Consider the following 17,941-nt stretch of genomic DNA (forward strand, 5'->3'; position numbering starts at 1 on the left):
GTTCCACAGACTGGAACAGGAATCTCTCCTAAGTAAGGACTGCATAATACTGTACAATTTGACCATTAGGGGTAATTTCTGCCTACTGCTCCATGAGTATGGAGTGCTCTCTAGCAGGGGAAATGCTGCAGTTCTGTTATATCAATAAATGGGCACAGAGGCAAAGGTGACAACATGACACAGTCACTGTCCAACTTTAAACAAGATTAAGTAAGGTTCAGGGTTTGGTATATAGGAACCTTGTCCTGCTGAGTGTCATACCAAACACCATTAAAAATTCTTTATTAAATATACAGAAGAAGAAGAAAAAAATAGTTAAAGCATTTGAAAATAAAGTATTAAACAAGGGTTACATTTTAATGGCATTTTGTGCTGCCTTTCCATTTAGTGGAGAGAGTTTTTAGAAGCTCCTCCCCACACCCAATTTAACAGTCTCTTCGATGTTAATAACTGTCCATTTTGTGGGAAAAGGAAGAAGTACACTGAAATGGGCTGGACCTGTTGTTACTGTTGCTGTTGTTCAAGTCTAATCCCATTTCCTAGAAGACAAAATAAGACAAACACATAAAAAAGGGAAGAGAAAAGAATAGCAAAGCTACAAAATGCAGATTTTGTTCCTAGCGTTGACTCGCACTTGCAGTCTTACTGCTGGAAAAATACAACAACAGTACATGGTTTTATCAGCCACTCCACTGTTTTGGGCATTGCTTGTATCTGCCTTTCTGGACACAGGCTTACAGTAGTATTGCAAAACATACAGTCTTACATTATGGCCAGCTGTGTCTGCTCCTTATTAGACAGAAGGCAAAAGGAGCAGGAAAGGGAAGAAATAATGTGGGGAAGGAAAAGGACACACCAAGACTCTGCATCCCAGGTCAGCTTTGAGATTTAGCAAAAGCCATTGGAGATGTAATCTGGGTTCCTCTCTCTGGCCTGGTCTGGTCAGAACATATCTCAAGATCAGTACGAAGAAGGTCTGATGGTGTTCCAGTAGTTCCAAGGATCCAAGAGACAGAGGGGGTACCATCCATAATGGAAAGCTTGCTCCTTCCCCCATTTTCAGTCAGCCAGTCAGCATCCGTATCGGATTTTCTCCCCAAAGATTTTTTTTAAGGATTCCCAAAGGGAGTGGTGGGTGGAAAAGTCAATCGCTTCATTATTTTGCTCACCAATGAGGCCTAATTTTTGACACACCAATTTTGGTTCATTGATTTCTGCTCCCACACTTCTCTTGTTTACAAGTCATGATCTTAACACAGTCCATAAATTATATCAGCAGGCCTTTTTGTATGGACTAATTCTGTCCCCCTTTTGTACCTTTTCCCATCAGCATCCGTTGTTAGAGGTTGTTGTGACATTTTACAAACTTCCCCTCACTCTTTATAGTTGAACTCACAATTAGGGTAAATTAGGAATAATTAACACCACAGTTCTGGTGGAAACACAGAAAGCACAATTTTTGTGGTAGCTTCCATTATGAAATTACACAGTGGGATTAGGAGAGTAAACTGAGTCAGGGTAAAGAGGAGAGTTGGGCCTCAAACACCAGTGGTTCTGTGGATGTTCTGGCCTTTTCCCTTACAAAGGATATGCTTGGAGGGATGATCTATAGATTATGTATTAATTATATTGATTACCTAAGATTTCCCAATTATCACTTTGAGGATTGACAGATTCTTGTCCCAAGATCAGGCCCACTATTATTCAAATTATAGTTGGGAACCCCGATGTGCACAAATGCAACACTTACACTATAGGATCTCTCCTATATTTACAAATGGTTTATTAATACATTTAGCACAGTGAGAAACATGCCAACTCAGTAAGGTAGATAGAGATACTACAGAATGTACATCTGCACATCTATATACTCACACCATCCCTTGTAGAACAACCTGAAATGTTAGCCATTGTCTTCCTCATCACCTTCCCCCACGTCACCAGTGGTCATCATTCTGGCACCTCCCAAGGGATTCATCTCTCTCTCTCTCTCTCCTATTGCCCTATATGATGCAACTTTCATAATATGTTATACTGCTGCCACTATGTGTGATGCATATTCAGTGGGTTTTTCCCCTTTTTTCCTTATTTGTATTTCCTCACTAATGTTGAAGTGTCCTTCTCCTATACGTTAGCATATCAGTGATCTCAACTTATTATCATATACATCAATTCATTGCCATGGTGGTCTTGTCATTGGACTCATGTTTCTGTGGTTGGAAATTCCCTTTAAAGCAGTGGTGGGCAACCTGCGGCCCGTGGGCTGCATGCGTCCCATCAGGGTAATCTGCTGGCGGGCTGCGAGACAGTGTTTACATTGACCGTCTGCAGGCCAGGCTGCCTACAGCTCCCAGTGGTGGTGGTTTGCCATTCCCCCATCTATAAGGTGGATAGAAATCTTGCTAGATTGTTGGGCTCAACGGGTAGTGATCAATGACTCAATGTCTAGTTGGCAGCCGGTATCAAGCGAAGTGCCCAAGGGGTCGGTCCTGGGGCCGGTTTTGTTGGACATCTTTATTAATGATTTGAACAATAAGGAATAGATTGCACTCTCAGCAAATTTGTGTATGATTCTAAGCGGGGGGAGAGGTAGATATGCTGGAGGGTAGGGATAGGGTCCAGAGTGACCGAGACAAATTGGAGGATTGGGCCAAAAGAAATCTGATGTGGTTCAGCAAGGACAAGTGCAGAATCCTGCACTTAGGAAGGAAGAATACCATGCACTGCTACAGGCTGGGGACCGACTGGCTAAGTAGCAGTTCTGCAGAAAAGGACCTGGGAATTAAAGTGGACAAGAAGCTGGATATAAGTCGGCAGTGTACCCTTGTTGCCAAGAAGGCTAAAGACATACTGGGCCGCATTAGTAGGAGCATTGCCAGCAGATTGACGGAAGTGATTATTCCCCTCTATTCGGCACTGGTGAGGCTACATCTGGAATATTGCATCCAGTTCCTCCTCCTTCCCTCCCAGAAAGGATGTGGACAAATTGGATAGAGTCCAGTGGAGGGCTACGGAAATTATCAGGTGGTTGGGGCACATGACTTACGATGAGAGGCTGAGGGTACTGGGCTTCTTTTGTCTGCAGAAGAGAAGAGTGAGGGGGGATTTGATAGCAGCCTTCAACTACCTGAAGGGGTGTTCCAAAGAGGATGGAGCTCAGCTGTTCTCAGTGATGGCAGATGACAGAACAAGGAGCAATGGTCTCAAGTTGTAGTGGGGGAGGTCTAGGTTGGATATTAGGAAACACTATTTCACTAGGAGGGTAGTGAAGCACTGGAATGGGTTACCTATGGAGGTGATGGAATCTCCATCCTTAGGGATTTTTAAGGCCCGACTTGAAAAAGCCCTGATGGAGATGATTTAGTTGGTGTTGGTCCGGCTTTGAGCAGGGGGTTGGACTACATGACCTCCTGAGATCTCTACCAACCCTAATCTTCTATGATTCTATTATGCACATAATTTCTATTGACACTGCTGGGGTGACATGTGTACCTTGTACAATTTATGAGCTTAATAAACATTCCAAAATAGTCAAACATATTTCATTGAGTCATCAGAACACATAGATCTAGTACAGGGGTTGGCAACCTCTGGCACGCAGCTCGCCAGGGTAAGTACCCTGGTGGGCCGACCCAGTTTGTTTACCTGCCACAGGCAGCACATCCCTCAGCCCGTGCTGCTTCCCGCAGCCCCCATTGGCCTGGGACAGTGAACTGTGGCCAGTGGGAGCTGCAACTGGCTGAACCTGCCAGTGCGGCAGGTAAACAAACTTACCTGACCCGCCAGGGTTCTTACCCTGGCAAGCCGCGTGCCAGAAGTTGCCGACCCCTGGTCTAGAGTGTCCCTAGCCATTGTTTGGCTAAACAGCTGAGTAATGGGCCCAACTGCTCAGTCAAGTTTATTACTCTGGCTACCTGATATTCTTTCATATATCAAGTGGTTAGAGAGAGGGAAGAGCATTTGCCCTGCCTGCCTCATCATAATCTTGAGTAGCAGTCTGGGTGCATGAGTAGGGTGTAAGTTGCACTCCCAAAAGAGAGAGGTAATTTACTTCCCTCCTTGGAGAAGGAGAGAAACTGTGATGCAGATAGTCACAATTCATCCTTTCCCCACAAGATGGAGAGGGCTAATAAATGCAAATTATTTTGCTGTCTGAACTGGGGCCCCTGTTTTCTTTACAAGCTATCTCACCTCTAAGTCTCTGTGACAGACTCCAAAATCACAATAGGCTGTTCCTCTTTTAACGCTTAGTTGGGGGTGTCTATAGAAATTCCTTTTCACTATTCTAAACAACCTATCATTTTTAACAGCCAATAGAAAAGTGTCATAACATGAAATACACATGTACAATAGACAGAGGTAAAGGAGAGCAAATTTATGCAAAAAACATGTTTTCCCTCTAATATTTCTCATGCAGAATCATGTGCTGACCAACAGAATGAAAAACAAGAAAGGTGTGTGTGTTCCAGGATGGGGGCAGGGGTATTAAGTGGCTTTTGTACTGATGGGTTGAATTCCATCCCATATGTGCATGCATCTCCTGTGAGAGTTCATTGGAAGTTTGTTCATTAGGCAGGCAATATTTTCTAGAAGTCTAGGGAAAAAGAGGCTTCAACAGTAAGACTCCTATGAGAGCTTGGTGTAGTATAAGCAGTGTAATAAAACCGAGAGTGTAGTATTTATTATTGATTCTAATCATCATCATTGCAATCATGAAAAAAGACAAACTGTAATGTAAAATATAATTGACTGTCAGGGAAAATGAAAGGGCAATAAATTTCATTTAAACACAGATGCTTTCGAATGGAGCCAGATGCTCCACTCTGGTTATGCAGCATAGATGGGAACAGAAAGGCCCTAATCTCAGATGGGAAGGGTGGACTGTGCAGAAGTTCAGGGCAGCTAATATCACCATCTAATAGCTGCCTGTCTCCCTCCATGAATTCCAAGAAGGAGATCTTTTCTTCACATGAGTGAAGGAGACAGAAAAGTGGGATACTTCCTGTAGCTGGAGATTCATAGGGTCTTGCCTATGTATTCCCATAGATTTGAGCCTCTGCCACTTTGCATAGCACCTCTTGCATTGCATACCACCAGCCCTGAGGGTACAAAGTAATGGACTAGAAGCTTTCAAGACCAGTGTATCTCAGGAGGCCTATGCTCCCTTCCATGTAGTTTTCAGCATGAAGGGGAGTATATCACCCAAATTTACTTTCTAAGACTGTTTTAAGTTTTCATTTGTTATTGTTTACTTTAAACTTGAGCTACTAATCATTGGCACAATAAATTGGCACAGCCTAAAGTCTTTTAATAAACAGTCAAACAAAAATCCACTGATGATTGAGATGCCATGTATTTAATTCTGTGGTTGATTTCCATTTGTCATAAGTTGTTTTACACCTGTGTTTTATTGATGGTATCCATCTGCATTCCCATGACTGCTGTGTGGACAAACAATTCATCTCCAAGAATGGCACCTAGGAGTTTGCTTCATTCACATAATGAGTTATCCATAATAAATTATGTGATGTTCAACTTGTAAAGTCAATCTGCCAACAAGGGCTGTTTTTTGCTATGGCAATCCATCTTTATCATTTGGCACTATCTGCCTTAAAAGTTGGAAAAGACTACTTGAAAAAAAGAGGTGGAGAACGGAAAAAAAAAAGTTTCCCCTCCCCTAAACACTAGTTGTTTCATCATCTGAAAGGATCTTATTGTTAATTCATAGAACAACTTTTTTTTGTGTATAATAGATTGTGTGTGTGTGTGTATGTTCTCTAACTAAAGTGTAGTAGTACTAGATATATTTACTCCAGAAGTACGGTGAAGATAGAGGAAAGGATGACTGAGGAATGAGAAATCAAAAGTACATCTACAGTTAATTATATGACTATGAAAGCTTCTTTCAGGTTATATCAAAGGCATCATTTAACTCATTTACTTTCACCTATGAAATTGCATGTTGTAGAAAATAATACTGTAATATCAAAATGTGTTCTCTTTTTCACTTGACTTTATGCATTGTTGTATGCTTTTAACCTCAAAAAAGAGACTTGCTACCAATGGAAGAGGTCTGATGATACTTGATACAGAAGCAGAAAATCAATTATGAATATGAGAAAAAGTGTCCAGATCTGTATTGCAAGCATTTCACCGAGGCTTGACTACAAACATTATCAAATAAAGATGATATGTGTTCCCTGAAACAGAGAAGAAATCCACACACTCCATAAAGGTTTTACATAATTAAATATGAAACTTACATTAAAATTTTAAGGTTCTAACTTATACTAACTAAAGAGAGTTATTTCCAGGCTAATGGTGGCCTTCCATCCTTAGCTTCTCCTGCTGCTGAGTTTTATGCCATCTGTTTCACAACACTTGGAGAAATAAAAATATTATGCACTCTATTATGTCCAGTGCTGTACAAGTTTTCAAGAGGGTGGGAGACTGGGAATCTGTATGCAGAGGAAGCAAAGCAACACAGCAGTGCTCATACCCCGTCTGCGCAAGGACATGTTGATAGGGATACACAAGAGAATGAAGACCTACACAGGGTTGGATTCAAGTGGCAGGCCACAACTTAATTAACTTATCACTTGGGATGGGTGCTATATTCACCCCTGCAACAAATGTACTGGATATTTAACCAGGTCCAGTGTGTGGTTACATGGTTCCTACCCAATAACCAATAATGTGGGATAAATCCTCCGTAGCCTGCTCCTCAGACTCATCTTACTTTTCAAATCTCTCACCGTTGCATCTGTGAGGGAGTGTCAAAGTGGGGCCTTCATCTCAGAAGACTTCACATCGCCCCTTCTCCTGGAGCAGGGGAGGGCAAACTACAGCCCGTGGGCCAGATCCAGCCCATCAAGGCTTTCAATCTGGCCTGTGGGATTGCCAGCCCCATGGCACAGCAGGGCTAAGGCAGGGTCCCTGCCTGCCTGGCCCCGTGCTGCTCCTGGAAGCAGCCAGCACCATGTCCCTGTGTCCCCTGGGGGAAGGAAGGAGGAGGGCTTCATGCACAGTCCTCGCCTGTAGGCACCACCACCCACAGGTCCCATTGACCAGTAACAGGGAAGCATGGCCAATGGGAGCTCCAAGGGTGGTACCTGTAGGTGAGGGCAGAATGCGGCGGACCTGCCTGCCCCATCCCACCCCCAGGAGCCACTGACGGACATGCTGGACACTTTTGGGAGCGGAGTGGGGTCAGGGCATGCACAGAGCCTGCCTTAGCCCTACAGCACACTGCTACCACCTCGGAGCCGCTCGAGGTAAGTAGTACCGGGCCGTATCCCGCACCCCGACCCACTACTACATCCTGCACAGCAATCTCCTTCCCTGAGACCCCTTACTACCTACCTTGAGCCCCTGCCATACCCCTCCTGCACCTCAACCCCCTGCCCTGAGCCCCCTCCTGCACTCCGCACCCCCGCCTGTACCCAACCCCCTGCCCTGAGCCCCTCCCACACCTTGCACTCCCCGCTGCACCCCAACCTCCTGCCCCAGCCCTATATTCATGGCCCTACATACAATTTACCCACCCAGATATGGCCCTCAGGCCAAAGAGTTTGCCCATCTCTGTCCTAGAGGCAAAAGGTCCATCAGCAAAACCACAGATCTCTTTTACCTCTATGAGATGGCAATTTTGTAGTGTTAGATTTTCAAGTCCTACCTTCTTTAGCCTAACTATCTCCATGATGTTGTGAGGAGGATGAAACACCCTCACCAAGCCGCTGAAAATTTCGTCCCATGGAGAATTTTTTTTCCTCATCCTAAAACAAGCCATTGGTCAGAATAACAGCATCCTGAAAATACAGCTCCTATGCCAAGAATTACAAACAGGAAGGGGCAGCTAAAGGGGACAAAGATGCTTCAAAACAGGGTTAAAAAAAACTAGAAAAGTTCAGGGAGGATAGGTCCATCAATGGCTATTAGCCAGGATAAGCAGGGATGCAAAACCATGCTCTGAAGTGTCGCTAGCCTGTGTTTGCCAGAATCTGGGAATGGGTGACAGGGAATGGATCACTTGATGATTATACTGTTCTGTTCATTCTCTCTGGAGCACCTGGCATTGGCCACTAAAGGAAGACAGGATACTGGGCTACATGGACCATTGGTCTGACCCAGTATGGCCATTCTTATGTTCTAAAATCCCGGGAAAAGGTTTAAATTAGTGATTTGGGAGCAAACGGCTAATAAGCACTCAGATCTCCAATAAAAGGTGGAGACCCCTTAGAGAAGGAGGGGCCTGCATTCCTGGCATGCACTCTATCACACTCTTGTCTAGTCAATATTCCCACCTGGTGAGATGTGGGGGGAGTGCAAGCTAGGAAACTCAAAGATGGAGGGAGAAAAGCCTCATAGCACTAACCTTTTCACATCAGGCAACAGAGGAGGAGAAAAGTAGATGCTGCTCACAGATTGGAGCTGGATTGTGATTCCCAGCTTGAGGAGACATATTCACACTGGATCTAATCAAGCTAGTGTGCTAAAAAAGAATGTAGCTGTGCCAGTGTGTGCACTGGGAAGAGCAAGCTGCTCAGAGTCTGTGCCTAGGGATGTGGACGGATATGTTCCCAGAGCAGCTAGCCCCGTCCTGCAGCTCACACGGTTGTGGCTACATTCTATTTTTAGCATACTAGTTTCATGACAGCTAGTGCGAGTATGACTCCTCAAGCTGGGAATCACGCCCCCACCTCCATACGCTCAGGGCATGCCTACCATATGGAGACTATACTGGCATTGCTATGTTGCCATACTTATGCCAGCATAACCTTGTAGTATAGTCTCAGCCCACACTGAAAGAAGGGTTTTTCTCTCAGTGTAGAAACATCCCTCCACCCCTGTACAATAGTATCTACATTGACAGGAGCTTTCGTCCGTTAACACTGTTGGTTAGGTCAGCATAGCTATGTTTGTCAGGGTGTTCACACCTCTGACATTGCTTTCTCAATCTACCTTTTAAGGGTGGACCTGTCCTAAAGTTGCAGCACTATCAGGGTTCTATGGGTTCTGAGGGCACTATGAGTGTTTTAGGCCTGGTTTTCACCTAAATCTTAGGTTGTCTTAGGTGTATTGCTCAGGGCTGTGAACAATTTCACTCCCTGTGCTAGGTAGTTAGGTTGACCTAACCCGCACTGTAGAATAATTCTTCCACCAACCAAGCTACCACCTGTTGAGGGGGTGGATTTTCTACTGTGATGTGGAAAATCCTTCTGTCGCTAGTAAGTGTCTGTACTATAGCAATGTAGCTGCAGTGCAGCTTGTAATGGAGACATACCCTCAGTAAAAGTGCTTCCAAGAGCTGCTGCTGGGGCTCTGTATCACCACAAAACACAATGCAGTGAAATATAGATGGTCTGAATTCTGAATTGTATGGCTTTTGTTGGTTACACACCAGATTGCAATTTGGCAATCTGCCGAAATTAAAAAAGTAAACATACAAGCTTTGCTGTTATTCATTTCTGCTTCAGAGATATTTCTGAAGCAAAAAGCTGCTCAAAATGTGTATAGTATGAGGTGATGAATCATAGAATCATAGAATCTCAGGGTTGGAAGGGACCTCAGGAGGTCATCTAGTCCAACCCCCTGCTCAAAGTAGGACCAAACCCAACTAAATCATCCCAGCCAGGGCTTTGTCAAGCCTGACCTTAAAAACCTCTAAGGAAGGAGATTCCACTACCTCCCTAGGTAACCCATTCCAGTTCTTCACCACCCTACTAGTGAAAAAGTTTTTCCTAATATCCAGCCTAAACCTCCCCCTCTGCAACTTGAGACCATTACTCCTTGTTCTATCATCTTCTACCACTGAGAACAGTCTAGATCCATCCTCTTTGGAACCCCCTTTCAGATAGTTGAAAGCAGCTATCAAATCCCCCCTCATTCTTCTCTTCTGCAGGCTAAACAATCCCAGTTCCCTCAGCCTCTCCTCATAAGTCATGTGCTCCAGCCCCCTAATCATTTTTGTTGCCCTCCGCTGGACTCTCTCCAATTTATCCACATCCTTCTTGTAGTGTGGGGCCCAAAACTGGACACAGTACTCCAAATGAGGCCTCACCAGTGCTGAGTAGAGGGGAATGATCACATCCCTCGATCTGCTGGAAATGCCCCTACTTATACAACTCAAAATGCCATTAGCCTTCTTGGCAACAAGGGCACACTGTTGACTCATATTCAGCTTTTCGTCCACCATAACCCCTAGGTCCTTTTCTGCAGAACTGCTGCCCAACCATTCGGTCCCTAGTCTGTAGCAGTGCATGGGATTCTTCCGTCCTAAGTGCAGGACTCTGCACTTGTCCTTGTTGAACCTCATCATATTTCTTTTGGCCCAATCCTCTAATGTGTCTAGGTCCCTCTGTATTCTATCCCTACCCTCCAGCGTATCAACCACTCCTCCCAGTTTAGTGTCATCTGCAAGAAACAGCAAGCACTAAAACTAAGGTTGCAAAACAGTTTCCATTGTACATCCTCTATTAGTTTCCATATACTGACAACTTTCTGAAACTGACTTTTGGAGCTGAAATGCTCCATCCTTGGACTTTGCCCAAATTCATTTTGATTTGAAAGATTGAGCAAAATGAGGCATAGGTGTGTGGAAAAATATATTTTTCTCATTGCAAAAATGTCGAACCACATTTTCTAAAACAAGCTTACTATGCTGAATTCTACTCTTCTCACCCTCCTCTTTATTCCCAAAAGCAAGAATTGCATTGTGTTAAATTGGTGCATACTGGTTTTAAAAAGAACCCGTTTAAGACAGCATGAAGGAATTTATTTCAGCAATAGATAAATTTAAGTTACATATGCCATTTTTATTGACTTTGTTCTTTATGACCTTACAAAATTTTGGCAGAGGATTATAATCCTAATATTTGCTCATTAAACACTAAACAGCATTCTGAACATGACATGAAATAGCAAATAGAAAAAAATGGAACCAGGACAATGCTAAACTTATTACGGGCTGTCTTGACAAATAATGTAGATCTGTCAGGAGAAATCCAGCCAAGATCAGAAATGTAATTTCTTTCACCTACACTGACATGTTTATCACTTATGTCAGATACTGATCTCACTTTAATTTTTTGCAGTGGTATTGAATTTTTACTCTGATAAAAAGAACTAGTGAAAGATAAGTATGCTGTACTACCTCTTCTAACCTGCCAAATAATACCCTTCCCTCTTCTGCCGAGCTAACGTAAAGAGGTAGTTTCTGTATCAAAGACGACATGGTTTCTGCCCAATATCAGTTATGTCCAAAAAGTTAAAGTAATTAGAATTTCAATTTATCAAAATGTCATCTGAAATTAGAAGTTCCATGCTTTAATTATGTTGCTGCTATTTTACCATATAAATTCTTTATCTATTAATTTATGGGACAGTGGTAAATTCACTGAAATGAACATAACAGTATTTAATTCTGTAACGTGACATTGAAGATAGCATACACAATATATGCAGCCTATTTTTAAAAAGGTTAATAACAATCTCTCTACATTATAAATCCTGAACTTTGTGATGTTGTTAATTAAGGAGGAAAAAAAGGTAGTCACTATTAAGGCTTTATTCATTATGACACACAAATGTGAAAATGCAATGACATAAGGGTCATATTTTTTAAAGGGTAAGTTTCAAGTCTGCTTGTATGAAAGTGGTTATCATAATAGTATGGAAACTGCTTCATCCAAGGCAATAGCATTAGGTTATAAAATAATTATTCTATACTAATTCATACTGTTATGGATTGTGCCTCCAGTGCATGAATGGAAGATGAATATTTTTGTTACCAAGAGAGACTAGCACAAAACAAGACTGATCTTTTCATCCAGCCACACCCCAAAACAAATATGAATATTAGCAGTGATGTTTCAACGCTCACACTATCTTCTCCTTCCCAGAGGCTAGCGAAGATTAGAAAGGGAATCATCCCAGACATGCAACACTATGTGGTCCCACCAGTCTGTGCTTGTTTCCTGGGCCTAGAATCAGCGTTCCACGGCATGAATCTGCCCCATTAACACCATGATGTCCACATTGCCGGGGCCCGCGCTTGGAGGGAAGTTTGTGCCCATGTCCTCATCACTCTCGTCACCACGCTGCCGTCGCCTCCTCACCTGGTTTTGCTTTTGCAAGTTCTGGTTCTGCATATATTGCAGGATAATGTGCGTGGTGTTTACAGTGCTCATAATTGTGTTGGTGATCTGAGTGGGCTCCATGCTTTCCATGCTATGGCGTCTGTGCTGAAAAAAGGCGCGAAACAATTGTCTGCTGTAGCTCTGATGGAGGGAGGGGTGACTGACGACATGACTTACCCATGGGTTGGCAACCTTTGGCATGCGGCTCGCCAGGGTAAGCACCCTGGCAGGCCGGGCCAGTATGTTTACCTGCCACATCGGCAGGTTTGGCCAATTGCGGCTCCCACTGGCCGCAGTTTGCCATCCCAGGCCAATGGGGGTGGCGGGAAGCCGCAGCCAGCACATCCCTTGCCCACGCCACTTCCTGCCACCCCCATTGGCCTGGGACGGCGACCCACGGCCAGTGGGAGTGGCGGTCAGCTGAACCTGCTGACGCAGCAGGTAAGCAAACTGGCCCAGCCCACCAGGGTGCTTACCCTGGTGAACTGTGTGCCAGAGGTTGCTGACCGCTGGCTTACAGGATTGTCACACAGAATGGCCCCCTCAAGGATTGAGCTCAAAACACTGGGCTTAGCAGGCCAATGCTCAAACCACTGAGCTATCCCTCCCCTCACTATTAATGGGGGGAGGAGGGAACAAATGAATACAAAACAAATCTGGTCTCTTTCTTGTTTTGATCCACTCCATCTCTCTTATACATCTTAGGCTGGCAGCAGACGGTACAGTACAACTGCTAGCCATTGTTGTCTCCTGGCTGCTCACCGGAAGACGGTGCAGTATGACCACTGACCATCGTCGTCTCCCATTTATGTCCAGGTGCCACCAACCGACCTCACCAAGGCCAGCCAGGAGTACACATGTCTTCCCAAGAGCCCCCGACCAACCTCACTGAGGTCGGCTGAAAGAGCACCCAGGAGACGACGACGGCTACCAGTTGTAATGCACTGTCTGCTGCCAAAAGGCAATGAGCTGCTGCTGTGTAGCAATGCAGTACCGCGTCTGGCAGCAGCACCCAGGAGACATATGGTGACAGTGAGCTGAGCGGGCTCCATACTTGCTGTGGTATGTCTTTTGTATGGGTAACCCAGGAAAAAAGATGAGAAATGATTTATTGCCGTTGCTTTCACGGGGCTGACAACATTTACCCAGAACCACCCGCGACAATGTTTTTGCCCCATCAGGCGTTGGGAGCTCAACCCAGAATTCCAATGGGCAGTGGGAACTGTGGGATAGCTACCCACAGTGCAATGCTGCAAAAGTCGACACTAGCCTCGGTACTGTGGAAGCACTCCACCAACTTAATGGTCTTAAGTGGGGACACACACAATTGACTGTATAAAATCCATTTCTAAAGAATTGACTTCTATAAATTCAACCTAATTTCATAGTGTAGACATACCCTTAGGTTCAATATTTTCCAAAATACCTAATTTAGGAGGATTTACAAACATGAATCCAACTGAAAATCTTGTGTTTCACAGTCTCCTGGGTGCTTTTGAAATTTTCTCACTTGGTGGCTAGGTATGGGATTAGGAGTCTAAGCACCTGAAAATGTTGACCATATGTCTTCATTTAGATGCCAAGAGTCTCAGATATGGGGTGAACTGTTCTTAGACTCCTTAGAGACTAACAAATTTATTTCAGCATGAGCTTTCGTGAGCTACAGCTCACTTCTTCGGATGTAGCTCATGAAAGCTCATGCTGAAATAAATTTGTTAGTCTCTAAGGTGCCACAAGTACTCCTGTTCTTTTTGCGGATACTGACTAACACGGCTGCTACTCTGAAACCTGTTCTTAGACTCCTTTTAGTCCTTTTTGAGTGACAAGACGGGCTTTCTGCACCATTCTCTGGGTGGAAACTCACCTTCCAAGCACTGTCAGATTGGATTTCTAGTCTGAATCATGTTAAAAACACAGGCCCAATCTGTTTCTGGAATCTGTAAGAGTTTACCTTTGGGAGTTGGGGACAACATACATTTGAGTGACAAAAATGGTATCTTCAAAAGAAAGCATTATTTATTCGTTCCCCAAAGCACTTAGGAAAAATGAATTAACACAATGAAAGAAAGATCCAGCCAGTCCTGCTTACAGCATGATCCCTTGTTTCTGTCAATCTGTATGTTACTTCCATAGGCTAACAACTCATGCCCCAACTCCTCCTTCCCAAAGACAGCATTTTTTTTTCTTAAATTTAGGATTCCCCTTGATCCTAGGCTCATCCCCATGAAGAGCATACAATTCTAGTCTTGGAGGTATTCCCAAATAAACAGCTTATGACACTGCACCCCATATTCATCATAGGAATATTATTATATCGTTATGGCATAATTATGATGCATTTCATACAAGATAAGTCATGTGACTTGTCATTGGAAAAGTTATGATTTGCTGAATATGATTATCCTATTGGTATGCATGTATCACTTTTGTATCTGAAGTTATAAATACTGACTGTCTCTGTACTTCAAATGTAGTTACACCTGGGTAATGCCCACTGGACAAGATGCTTTCAGGCTAGATAGTTGCCTGGAAGGGCCTATTTATGGCATTGAGCCATTAGAGAAAACAATAGGCCTTAGCAGAAGCTTATCTGCCACCTGGTTAGCCTTCCTGAGAACATCCCAGACAACCTGTAAGTAATGGCTGCTATGACTCTATAAGGACATGTGACCAGTCCACATGATTCTGGACTCTTTCTTTGGATGTCAGTATTTTTTCACACACCAGTCTGGGAACCAAATTTTGAAATAAAGGGTTCCTGCCATATGCTAAAGCTACATAAGGCAGGAAGTGACATCATCTCTTGTTCTTCACTCCCCACATAAGAAAACTCATAGAAACACCGGAGGAACAAAGACTGAACTGGGGGAAGTGCTGGACCCATTCTAAAGGGAATTTTAGCTTGTGTATCAAAGACCTGGGGATTCCAAGCTGTAAAGTGAGTCCTGGCTGGAAGTGAGAGTGCAACTGTTTATTTTTTAAAAGCGGCAAAGAATCCTGTGGCACCTTATAGACTAACAGACGTTTTGCAGCATGATGCATCCGACGAAGTGGGTATTCACCCACGAAAGCTCATGCTGCAAAACGTCTGTTAGTCTATAAGGTGCCACAGGATTCTTTGCTGCTTTTACAGAACCAGACTAACACGGCTACCCCTCTGATGTTTATTTTTTATTTATTTAGGTTTTCTTTAACATATGTATCAAGGCTTTGAATGTATGTACAACAAACCACAAATATTAAAAACTAAAAATAAATCATTAACAAAATTAGACTTAGCATTTCAATTAGTCTCATATCTTCTCCAGACTAGCAATACCCAGCTGGACTATTAATATCTCCACACCAAATGAGCAGCCTGATTTTCAAAGAGATCTCATTGACTGACATAAATGAAGACTAAGAAGCCAAACTTTAGTAATCCACATCTGAAGATTTTGGCCATGTTTTGTCTTTCACTGTAGCCAAATGTGCTTAAAATTTCATTTTCTAGAGTTGCTTTATACATAAATTTTTTTATAGATACAATTTGTTTTTTAAATATTTTTCCAGTGTTAGTACTAGTAGTACATTTTAATGGTATAACTTCACCTGCCAAATCTCAGTTCTGATGCAGCATCTATTTTTTTACTTTTTTTTAGAAAGTTCTTGCATTCACCTTTCCCCTCCATTTACATTACTTAAATCAGAGATGAATTGCCCACTGTCCCTCTCACACACTCAGAGGTTGAACCTAGGTAACATCTCGGGTTTCTAGTCCTTTCTGCCAATACTTTTGTTTGTTGTTGTTTCATTTTGTTTTTATCTGAGGGACATTTTAACTTTGGATGCCTTGGGAGCTACTACATTATCTCAGATGTCCTGTTTGTTCCATTCCTAATGAGTTTCAAGATATCATCCAAAAGCCCATCACTTACCTCATCTTACAGCACTTTTATATCAGTGGCCACTACTTCACAATGTGTATCTGAATCCCAATATTGCTAACCACCAGCATCCAGGACAAGCACTTCGTATGGGTGAATTCCTGAACTGGAAAAAGAAGCACACACCCTCTGGTCTGCACATTCTGGCTTGTGAGCCAGCCAATCTACCCTTAAGGTAAAATTTTCTCAACAAAGCAATATTACTTTAGAAGAGCCTTTTCTATTTATCTTACTCACACACAGCAGGGTTAATACGGCAAAGGATTTTCTGCTCAAATATGCACATATTTTAAATAAAAAGCACTTTGGCTGTGTCCATTTCCCTATTATGTTTCTTCACCATGTCTATTCTAGAAAATGTGTTTGATGAAATAGTAAATCGTATGTAAATATTTTGTAATATTGACAGAAAGTAAGTTCTTTGGGATGAGGATAATCTTTTTGTTCTGTGTTTGTACAGCACCTAGCACAATGAGGTCCTGGTCCATGACTGGGACTCATAGATGCTGCCATAATACAAATAAATAACAATAAGATGAATTTCTGAATTGGTAAATCTGAGCAGTCACCCTAGAAATTACATTCTAGAGTTACCCCTGTTCTTTCCAAGAACAGAGAAATACATTATCATGACCTCTATGTTCAATGAAAACAGCTTGAATTTCAAATTTCAAATATTCACAATGATTATTCACTGTACCATTTCTGAAAATAATTCTTGGTAATCATAAAGGGGACACCAAGAATAATTTGTCAAAAAGATCCAGTGAATAATTTCAAATAGCAAATCCATTTTAGAAACTGCACTATGATCACAGAAAATGTACAAACTGAAAAAGAGGGAGAATTCATCAAATAACTCACTCATTCTGAATTATTCAGGTAGCTCTTGCTCAGATAGTTATGGAAAGATTCAGCTCACCAGAGATTCATTTTAAGTGGAAAAACATTAAGGTGGAAAACAAATGTGCTCAGCTGGTTATTTCTTAATTATATATAGCCTTTTTCCCCCTTTGGGTCTCCCGCCCAACCTACTCATGTGACCTGTGGTGTGTTTTGCAAATGAATCTGTATCAGTCATGCCACTGTGGAGCCATGTATAATTTGCCACCCACTTCTGTGACTCTGAACTCACTAGCTGGAGGGAGATTCTCCCACATTAGTTGACAAGGGTGCTCATCTGGCACTAATTGAAACAAAGAGTGCAGCATGGAACTATAAAGTTGAACCTGTCTTTCTGATTATGGCATTTGCACTGCTCTGACAGAAACAAATGAACAAAACAAAACACCAAAGTGCACAGCTGCTGGGCTGCTTATTTAATCTTACCCTCTACTCAGTTAACACTCCATATATTTAACACCAATAATGGCTTTGTCCCCAGACCACTGTGCTGTATCTCTACAGATTTTTTAACACTCTATCTAGATTATGTTAATAAACTTCATCCACAATAGCCTTAGTGCTCAAATCAGAGATGATGCCCTCACTGTTCCCGGTGGTGCTAAGTCATTGTAAGGTCTCCACAGCTGAGGCTCATGAGGAGGAGATTGTTTGTTCCTGGAATAAGGCAAGCACAGCTGGTGCTGCAAATCGTTTGCAATTTTTTGCAAATTGTTTAGTTGCAATTTTTTGCAAGTTGGTAGCTTTAAATCAAGTCTCAGTCTTGGTATGTCCACAATTTGCTAAGGAGAAGAAAGGACAAGAGTGGCCCTTTGTGATGCTGCTGCTCTTGTTCCTGAATTTTTCAAGGTTGTTAATCACTAAGCTATTGAAATTGATTTTTGCTTCTAGGTTGTGCTTAAGGCAAAATGTGCCAGCATAGACTTCAGAGTGTCCATAGCTTCATTTTATTTAATAATAATAAAACATAATAAA

At 42.7% G+C, this 17,941-nt stretch overlaps 1 long non-coding RNA gene across 2 annotated transcripts; it reads right to left on the minus strand.

Moving 5' to 3' along the window:
- Positions 1-353: 353 nt before the first annotated feature.
- LOC123369288 lies at positions 354-17,018 on the minus strand. 2 transcript variants are annotated; one of them, XR_006578982.1, is made up of 3 exons: positions 16,928-17,018; positions 16,055-16,169; positions 354-539 (listed from the first exon to the last, which is right to left on the minus strand). It is a non-coding gene; the product is annotated as an uncharacterized LOC123369288 (long non-coding RNA). The 2 variants fall into 2 exon arrangements; XR_006578983.1 differs by lacking the exon at positions 354-539 and adding an exon at positions 12,197-12,242.
- Positions 17,019-17,941: the final 923 nt, after the last annotated feature.

Source organism: Mauremys mutica, chromosome 1 (genome assembly GCF_020497125.1).
Source record: "Mauremys mutica isolate MM-2020 ecotype Southern chromosome 1, ASM2049712v1, whole genome shotgun sequence".
Taxonomy (NCBI): Eukaryota; Metazoa; Chordata; order Testudines; family Geoemydidae; genus Mauremys; species Mauremys mutica.